Here is an 11,009-nt window from a genome sequence, read left to right on the forward strand (position 1 = left end):
TGAGGGAGGCGCCAGAGTAGTGGCTGGTGGGCTCGAGCCGGTGGGGATGGCGGTTGGTCGCTGGTATCCAACGGCCTTCGGCGCTAGTGGCTTACCGGTGGAGTAGTGGTGGGGAAGGGGAAGATGCGGACTTGTGGCGGATGGAGGTGTGGTTGAGAAAGAGACAGAGTAGAGAGAAGTTAGAGAGAGAAGGAGGGTGGTGTGTGGCTATTTTCTTTAAAAATAGAGGGCTAGGGTTTCTGTTAGATTAAAAAGAAAGCAAAGAGAAATGTGATCTTAGTTGCTGGATCAAATTTGATCGATGATCGAGATCTAGTTATTAAGAATATGATCAAAATTGGATGAAAAATTTAAATTGAGTCTAATTAGATACAATTTGGCTAGAATTGTAATAAACTGAATAAAATTAGGCTAAAATTGTTATCAATTGACAAAATCAGGCTAGAATTTAAATAAATTAAATTAAGCCAGGCTGCTATTTTAATAAATGTTATAAATATTATTATGATGATAATAATAATAATAATAATGCAAAATTAGACAGTGCATTTGCAAAATGTGAGTGTGCACAATTACGTGAAAAAATAATTTAATAAATATTAACAAAATTATGTAAAATGTCGTATTTAAGTTAAGAAAATTATAAAAAATGATACTAAAAGTAATAAAATAATTTGTGCATTTTTTAAATTATGAATATGACACATCAAAAATTTGTTTGATGCAAGAAGGATGTGCAAAAAATACTAACATTTAAAATTAATAATTTTACTAAAATAACAGCCTAAAAGGAGCATAGGGTGGTCAAAATTGGGTGTCAACACCGGCGAAGTGGCTCACCGGAGCGTGATGTTCACCTGTGGTTGACCTTAGAGAGAGAGAAGGAATAGAAAAGGAGTGGCTCATTTTTGCAAAAATTGGAAAATAATTTAGGGTTTTAGGTATTATGATGTTATATGTATGAACAATAAGATTAATATCAGCCGTCGATCGCATGAGATCAACGGCTGTGATTAAAATTGAGAAGGAGATAAAAAATTAGGGTAAATTTGACATTGATTGGATATAAAAAATGACTAAGAATCAAACAAATTAGGAAATTGAATTGAATTAGGGATGCTATTTTAATAACTGTACTACTGGCGTAATTATAAAAACAAGAAAATAATAAGATGTAGATATTAAAATGAACTATGTATGTACAATCAATGTTACGTTAAAAAAAATGTTATATAAAACCGTTAACAATGAATTTGAAATAAATCAATAATAATCATGATTATATAATGTATTTGTAAATTGTGAATGTGCATATTTGTGAAAATAATTTAATAAATATTAACAAAATATTATATTAAATTACATAAAATATAAAATTGCTTGATAAAAAGAAATTGTCTATTTAGAAATCATGACTACGACACGTCGATATTTGTTAGATATCAAAATAATACGTAAAATATATAAATATTTAAAATTAATAATTTTGGTAAAATAGCATTCTAAAAGGAGCATCGAGAGGTCAAAATTGGGTGTCAACACTACAACAGTCGGAATATATATTTCCCAGAATTTACGTATGTCAGATAGAAAATATTATAATAATTGTTATTCTTACAATAAATTACGTATGTCACATAGAAAATATTATATAAAAAACCGATAATAAATTTGAAATAAATTGAGCATAAATATAATAATAATAATAATAAAAAAATAAAAAAAATTAAGATGACATCTTTTGATGTTTTCTCTCTGAGATTTGAAAAATGAATACATCAACTAACTCGATTTAGTCCTACAAATTGGGGTCTGTAGAGGGTACAGTATATGCAGAACTTACCGTTGAGATAAATAGGTTATTTTCAATAGACCCTCGGTTCAAGAAAAATAGTCTGAAGCTGTCAAATTTCAAGAAAAATATTAGTGAAAATTGATTTAATATTGACAGTTGATCAAATATGATGAGCGGTTGAGATTGGAATTGAGGAGATGAGTCAAATTGAGATTAGATATTGGATTAAAAAAGTTGAATTGGAAATTCCGATTGAGTCAAATTAAACTCAATTGATACAAATTGATTATAAAATGGCTAGAATTTAAATAAATTAGAAAAATTGAATTGAATTAGGTTGATATTTAATAAGCATATTAACTATATAAAATTAATATTAAAAAATAAATAAAATAATTATTTTTAATAAATTGAGTAGACTGCTATTTAATAAATGTAAGAAAGCCGTAATAATAACAACAACAACAACAACAATAATAATAGACAATGTTTATAAATTATGGGCATTTATACTTGCGGAAAATGATTTAATAAATATAGTAACTATAAATTTATATAAAAAAGCGACGGATATTAGGACTCGATATAAATGAAATAATAACATAATAATAATAATAATAATAACGAGGAAAATAATAAGACTCGATATAAATTTGGTTTAAAATGAACCAAATTGAATTCAAAAACCGATTAAAATTGACATCAATTAGATATAAGATTGGCTAGAATTTAAATAAAATTGAGAAGATAATTGAATCGACTTAGACTGCTATTTAAATATAATAATAATAAATAAATATTGATCAACGGTTGAGATCTAAAGATTAAGAATTTGGTTAAAAAAATTGAATGAAATTTGAAATTGAGTTCAATTAGACACAATTTGGGCTAGGATTGTAATAAATTGGATAAAATTATGCTAAAATTGTTATAAATTGGCAAAATCAGGATAGAAAATAAATAAATTAGAAAAAATTAAATTGACTGAAATTGCGGATTAATACAATAATAATAATATTAAAATAAATAGTATAATTATTCTCAGATTAGTTATGAATAAATTGTGTAAATAAAAATACGGCACATAATATATTACTTTAAAATCTACGATATCAATAATTCGAAATAGACACCTATAAATTATGCATATTAAATTTAAAATTGCTGATAATACATCTATGATACCATCTATGTCAATAAACTAATTTTAATTTCTTGAGCATCTTTTGCTTAATAATACGTGTCCACCGATTTAATGTCTAATTTTTTTTTATTTTCTGTTTTTTATTCTTCAAATTTATGCTTTTCCTATTTAAATTTTTCAACTAAAAAAAATCCTACGTAAATCCCCAACAAATAATTTCAGCTAAATTTATAGCAACACAATCCCCCAATAATTTTTCAAGTAATAATTTCGTAGGTAAATCTCCAAGAAATAATTTCAGCTAAATTTGTAGCAACACAATCCCTCAATAATTTTTCAAGTAATTATTTTGCGGGTAAATCCCCAAGAATAAATCCCCACCAAAATTCGCAAAACAAAATTCCCAAATAATTTTTCAGGTAATAAAATCTATTACATATATTTCTACCAAAATATCTCTACGTAAAATCCGTAGTATAAATTACCTGAGAATTTTCAATGGATTTAAAATATATAATATATATATATATATATATATATATATATATATATATATATATATATATATATATATATATATTTGTCCATATTCTTGTGGATTTACATAGAGATAAAATACTCGCCGATACATTTCCCAGGTAATGTCGTAAGTAATAATTTCGCAGGTAAATCCCCAAGAATAAATCCCCAGCAAAATTCGTAGCACAAAATCCCCAAATAATTTTCCAGGTAATAAAATCAATTACATAAATTTTCACCAAAATATTTCTAAGTAAATCCGTAGGATAAATTACCTGGAAATTTTTCTATGGATTTAATATATATATATATATATATATGTCCATATGCCTGCGAATTTACCTAGAGATAAAATATCCGCCAATATATTTCTCTAGGTAATGTCGTAAGTAATAATTTTGCAGGTAAATCCCAAGAATAAATTCCCAGCAAAATTCGCAGCACAAAATCCCCAAATAATTTTCTAGGTAATAAAATCCATTACATAAATTTTCACCAAAATATCTCTAAGTAAATCCGTAGGATAAATTACCTAGGGATTTTTCTACGGATTTAAAATATATATATATTTGTCCATATACCTGCGGATTTACCTAAAGATAAAATACCCGCCGATATATTTCCCCAGGTAATGTTGTAAGTAATAATTTCGCAGGTAAATCCCCAAGAATAAATCCTAGCATAATTTGCAACACAAAATTTCCAAATAATTTCCAAGGTAATAAAATTCATTACATAAATTTCCACCAAAATCTCTAAGTAAATCCGTAGGATAAATTACCTGGGAATTTTTCTATGGATTTAAAAAATATATATATTTGTCCATATTCCTTCGGATTTACCTAGAGATAAAATACTTGTCGATACATTTTCCCAGTTAATGTCGCAAGTAATAATTTCACAGGTAAATCCCCAAGAATGAATCCCCAGCAAAATTCGCAGTACAAGATCCCCAAACAATTTCATAGGTAATAAAATTCATTACATAAATTTCCACCAAAATATCTCTAAGTAAATTCGTAGGATAAATTACCTGGAGATTTTTCTACGGATTTAAAAAATATATATATTTGTCCATATACCTGCAGATTTACTTAGAGATAAAATAACCGTCGATATATTTCCCCAGGTAATGTAGCAAGTATGAAATTTCGCAGGTAAATCCCCAGCAAAATTCGGAGCACAAAATTCCCAAATAATTTTGTAGGTAATAAAATCCGTTACATAAATTTCCACCAAAATATCTCTAAGTAAATCCATAGGATAATTTACCCGGGGATTTTTCTACGGATTTAAAATATATATATATATTTGTCCATATATCTGCGGATTTACCTAGAGAAAAAATACCCGCCGATATATTTCCCAGGTAATATCGCAAGTAGGAAATTTGTACAATATGGTGCCAAATTTACCTACGGAATTTGTTGCAAATATATAGTTCGCAGATAATATATTTTAATATTGAGGAATTTAATATTTTCGTAGGTAAATTTGCATTTATTTCCAACGATATTATTCCCTAGGTAAAATTCTCATGTAATTTACAGTTTTCTAGTAGTGTTTGTTCTATTTGACGATGGTTAGTGTGCATCGTCAAATTATTTTATGATATGTCAATTAGTTCAATGGTGCTAATCTAAGAAATTATTATATGGTGTTTTCTAGCTTTGGCTTAGTCCATTTTACTCTTATTCATGTGTAAATATGACTCGCAACAAGCATGTGGAAAAGAATCAAGTCGGATCTCCTCATACTAAGTCAAAGCTTTCAAAAGTGATAACAATCAAGAAGAGTCTAAATTGTAAATGGTTTATAAGAGGAAAATGGCTAAAAAAAGTTGGTCTAAGGCACAAGTGAATGAGGATAAAGCTCTAAGCACAGATCAAACTCTGAGGGGTATTATTTTAAATCCTAAAATGAAGGGAATACTACACACATTTATGATCCACTGTGTACTCTAGAGGATGCACCTCTAAGAAAAAGAGCGTATAAAAACCCTTCACTATTTTAGCAAAGCCTCCATCCTATCTTTACGGGGTCCATCTTTCCTTAATATCCTTAAGGCGTAGAATTAATGCACCATCATTGAAGATCAGCTACTAAGTCTAAATGGAATAGAAGGCAAGAACCTCAAATGCTTTTGACATTGAGGTACAAATATTTCTAGGTATTCACCAAACCCTTGAAACCCTATGTGAAAATTAGGTAGGGAACTGTATGTGGCTTATGGGAAGCTTTTGCCAGATAAGAGAAAGAGAGGACTGTATGAGATGAGAGAGGTTGTAAGAGTGAGAGGTATGGATGTTTGTTGTGATGAGTCAATAATCAATGAGGTTTTGGGTGTAAAAGAGTATATATATTCATTACTTTGCTACTAGAATTGGGAACCTAGTGGCCAAGTTAAAGGATTAACTAGCCCCTTTGCTAAGTGATAGTATACCTCCATGGCTTGTACCAAAGGTACAAATTCAAAAGGTGGGTATTCATTTAATGGGCACGATATTGGTTGAGTTTTATTTGTAGCAACCTATTGCCTTCCAAAAATAAGTGGATTCTTTTGCACCTTAGGGACAGACTTGTGGTACCCATCTTTATGAACGAGGGATTGAACTTGATTTTGATTATTGTCTAATACATTGCTTACAGGGCCCAACAAAAGCAAACCTCCATTGCATTCCTATGTTTGATCATCTAATTATGTTACTATGCCAAGATTCCCGTGAATAAAAAGAAGGATTTTGAGTATATCTCTGCCTCTACAGTGGATATTACCAGACTTGAGCTTGTTCATTAAGTAAGAATAAAGTTTGAGCTCGTTCATGAAGTAAGAATAAAGTTTGGACAAATGATTCCCCGGTAGTTTATTTGGTTCTTTTGATGGTGGTGCCAACCAACCTATTTTAATACTTCTTTAGTTTATGCTCCTACTCGATAAGCTATAACTCTACTTCCTACTTCATTCAATTCCATCCTCAGGGACATCATCTCAACCATCTCGACCTAGTTCCCCCATTTCTCAACCTTCCACTATTTTGGGTTCTTCGAAAGCCCTGTTGACTCAGGATGATGTTATCAAGATGGGACAGTTAGCTTATTTAAATGGTACAAGGTCATCTAGATTGGAGAAATAGATACCTAAGACGATTATTGATATGGCAAAAATTGCCATAGATCTGGTATATTCGGAGCTATAGGGTGTTCATGAGACCCTTCAGCTTTTTGGCAAGAGATTAGATGATTTGAGTGCTGCTCAATAGCATGCCATGCCTGTGGTAGTGACTAAGATATAAAAGGATCTAGCTTTTTTTCAGAAGCATGTTGATGGGCTTCACTTCCTATTTGGTTTGGTTTAACTAGTTAGGAACTTTTCAATTATGAACACCCACATCTTATTTTGACTATTTGAATATCTTTCTCAATATGTGCTATAAGTATGGCACATTAATTAAAAAAGAGAAAGGGTGCTTTGGGTATGCAATTGAGTGCCATGTGTGGGTGAGTGTTTGGATTGATCATGCTTATTGAGTCCACCTATAATATGTCCGATTGCTCTCATTATAAAGCTAAGAGTGTACAATGTTGGAGAAGTGATCTTAGTCCATTGATTGTTAGTGAACTTCTAATTTGACCAAAATACCAACCCATCGTAAGCTGAGTGACCAATTTTCCCTAAAATTTAAGCCTTGGAACCCTTTTTGGGGTAGCTCCTTTAAAATCCAAAAACTATCTTTAAAGGTTCTCTATTGTGACCCTAACCCTTCTTTTAGCATTTAGGTGAGACCAAAAACCAACTTAGGTAAAAAACCTAAGTTGGGGGTGCTGAAGATCTTAGGTGAGACTCGTGATAGAAAATTCTTAGATTTAAGGACAATTAATTTTTCCCTCCTCCTTCTAAGTATCCTAGTATTCCTTGTAAATGGTAAAAAAAAGAGGAAAATCTTGAAAATCATTTGAAAAAAGTGTAAATTGTGTTAGTAAGAAGATTTTGTGATTGAAAGAATAAGAGGGGGAAAATAGCATAAAAATATTTAGGAATTGGTGCGTGGATAGTGTTGTGAGTATGCTTTGGGAAATAAGTGCAATTGAGGCCTCATTAGATGCATCGAGAAGGTAGAGTCACTATAACCTTAACCGTCCCTACCTTTCCTGATGCCTATGTTATAAGCTGAAGTAAGACCTTAGTGATCTCCAAAGTAGCATGCTTGTACGTGGTGAAATAGAGCTTATGAAAATTCCTATGGCCTGGTTCTCATGGGCATGATTATATTTTGGAGCGTGAGTGATTTATGGTAGTCCATTGTTTTAATGATTATTTGTTCTTGCGGGAAAGGACTTCTTTGTGTAAAGACACTTGATTATGTTACTTGCTCATAGTCTATGAGCATGTGCAAGGTATGGTGACATTTAGGATCATCATTCACAATATGAGTGTTTGATAGGTGAGACTTATGCCATGGTTTTCAAAATCGACAGGGCAAAATATGTAATGACCTAATTTGTGATATATAGTGTGAAATATTTATTTTTGTGTGATTTGACCAATTTACCCCTCCTCGTGACTGCCTTGTGGTGTTTCTGGGGTATGGGTATGTTTGGTGCGGTTCCTAATTGTCACGACCTGATTTACGAGTCATGATGACACCTACTAAATCCCGCCAGTAGGTAAGCCAAACCATAACTCAAAGCTAACACAATGGGTTAATTCGATAGGAAATTCCCAACATATGCCAAATTCAAGAAACAAAAGTTATAAATAACCAAGGGTTCTAGATAAAATAAATAATTAATACAAGATACTAATCCCATGACCTGTTAGAGCCAATACAAGATCATCTAATAGTATCAATACAAATCAAAGATCTAGAATAGTCAATACATTTTTCTCAAAACAAAAGACAAAAAATATATATAAAGGGAAATGGGCGACTCAAACTCTACGAGCTCATCCTATCTCTGGAATCAGTTACCATACGTGCAACGATCAATGGTGATAGTTAGTACTCAGATCTACACCAAAAAGGTACAGAAGTATAGTATGAGTACCAAAATAATGGGTACTCAGTAGGCATCATCGTCTGACTGAGCTAAATCATGGTATAAGAATGATAAAATGCGAGATAGCATAAACTAAGTTTGAAAGATACAAAAACAAACTTGAATCATCTCCAATACCACTGTACATAGTAAATTATTAAGTCAAAATAATAGTACAATAGAAGGCTTGAACACATGCCAATATCGCCATGCATAATAAATATACAATTTAGAATAATACTAACGCATCATAAAGCATCAACACAAGCAAACATAACTACAAAGTTGGCTCCCATACGCCAACTAGTGCAGAAAAGTAAAGAACTCATCACAGCCTCCCTTGCGACTGGAGAGTACACCCAAGAGAAGAATAAAGGAATTAACCGACACTATAACCAACTTTCATCATTATTTAACTATCATTTCACAATTATCATCAATCAGTCATTATCGATATTTCACAATTTACCAACTTTAGACAAGCATCAATATTTTATAATATTACCATCATTAACCACTTTATCACTGCTGCTCATTAGTCACCACATAATAACTAACCATCTCTCCATAGGTAATTCATTAGATTACTAACCATCATATAACCTCTAGTTATCACTTTGGCAACAATTTACCACATATTCATTAAATTGACAATATTCATCAACTAACATCATTTATTAGATAAACATCATTATATAACTAATTTCCGATTATGAACTAGTCACTATTATCCACTTAAACAATATCCACCACTAATCCTTATTTAACATCAATAATCAACTATACCACTTATATGTATTCATCACTAGTGGGCTATATCAGCATCCCGATTATCAACAAAATACCAAAATTCATATAGGTATATATAAGCATATAATTACTATACATAGTGCTAGCCATACTCGAACTGATAGATGTACACATAGGAACATCAATACAATATCCACCAGTCTTGCCTGGCATAATATTATAACCATCCTCCGGCCTTGCCTGGTATCAATATCATCATCACAATATCCTTTGGCATTTTTGGGTATCGTTATATCATTATAGTATCATACGAACTTGACAAATATCAATTTTATCATAGAAATATCCTTTGGCCTTGCCGTGTATCAATATATTATCAGAATATCCTCTGGCCTTGTCGGGTATCAATATAACATCACGATATCCTCCATCCTTGCCAGGTATCAATATATATAATATCATAATTGGTGGAAAAATAAATAACATAAACAACCATATAATGAAGTATCATGATTTCAAGTATAATTAGTAACATAACTTTCTATAAAATCAATAAGCACGACTTTTAACATAATTCATGGCACCATTGCTAATATCATCATATGGAATGTTTTCAAGCATGATTTCTAGAGTAATTTCTTAGAATGATCATAATCATAAATAGTATTATGAGTAATGACCCATTAAGTATACTCAATGGCCTATCATTAGCAAAAAGATAGCTTATCAAAACCTTGAGCAATAGGTAATTCATGGTATAGTCCATAACTTATTCATAGCATAGTTAATAACATAATTTATGTCTTAGACAATATCCTAGCCAAGGACTCATTCAATAATATATTCAAAAGCCTAATCAATAGCCAAAATAATAGTATAATCAATGACTCATCATGAGGTTAGCCAATAACTCGCATATATGGCACAATCGTTTAGACATTACTTCTAAAGTTATTCATCATAAATAAAAAGTATCAAGGTTCCTCAATATTTCCTAAAAAGGGCATTCTTTAAGCATTTAGCAACGCACAATAGTTTCAAGTGAACTATATCAAGTTTTGGATTAAGATGGATCAAAGAGCTCACTTCTAAATCTCCGAAGTATATTTCAGGCCAAAATATACCACAGACTAGGGTAAGTATCTAAATCAACTCTTAGATACATAACAAGCCACATTTAGCCCTAAGGTAGAGATTCTACTCAAGCACTATAACTAAGTCTAATGAAACTAAAGAAAAATTCACTAGTATAAACAACCAAGGTCAATCTCATCCTAAGCATGAGTGAGAAGTTATTATATCTAACTTGAGTAATATAAATCATTCTCATGGTAAAACATGAGCCATTAAGTCTAATTCTCTAAGCTTTAAGGAAACAAACTAAGCATTCCAAAATTTGCGATCTCAAATGACTTAAATGATCCAAATAATCCCAAGTCTTGCCTTTTATCAATCCAGCACCTAAACCCCATCCCAATATAACAATATATCATACAAATACTATGAAGTATCTCAATCAAACAAAGATTTAAATCTAGCCTACCTCGATGTTGAAAAAATCTCAACGAACTAATAAACCTTTGCTTTTCCCTTCAAAGAAGCCTTCTCAAGATGATAAGCTATCAAAATCACATTCTACACGTTAACACAATAATAACAATACCCATATTTTCCATTGTGCTCTGGGTCCAAAAATCATAGCAAAACCCCATGTGAGTCCCACTTACGAAAATCACATTTTTGAGGCCAACCTATATTCATACA

This window comes from Capsicum annuum, chromosome 4 (assembly GCF_002878395.1).
Source record: "Capsicum annuum cultivar UCD-10X-F1 chromosome 4, UCD10Xv1.1, whole genome shotgun sequence".
Lineage (NCBI taxonomy): Eukaryota > Viridiplantae > Streptophyta > Magnoliopsida > Solanales > Solanaceae > Capsicum > Capsicum annuum.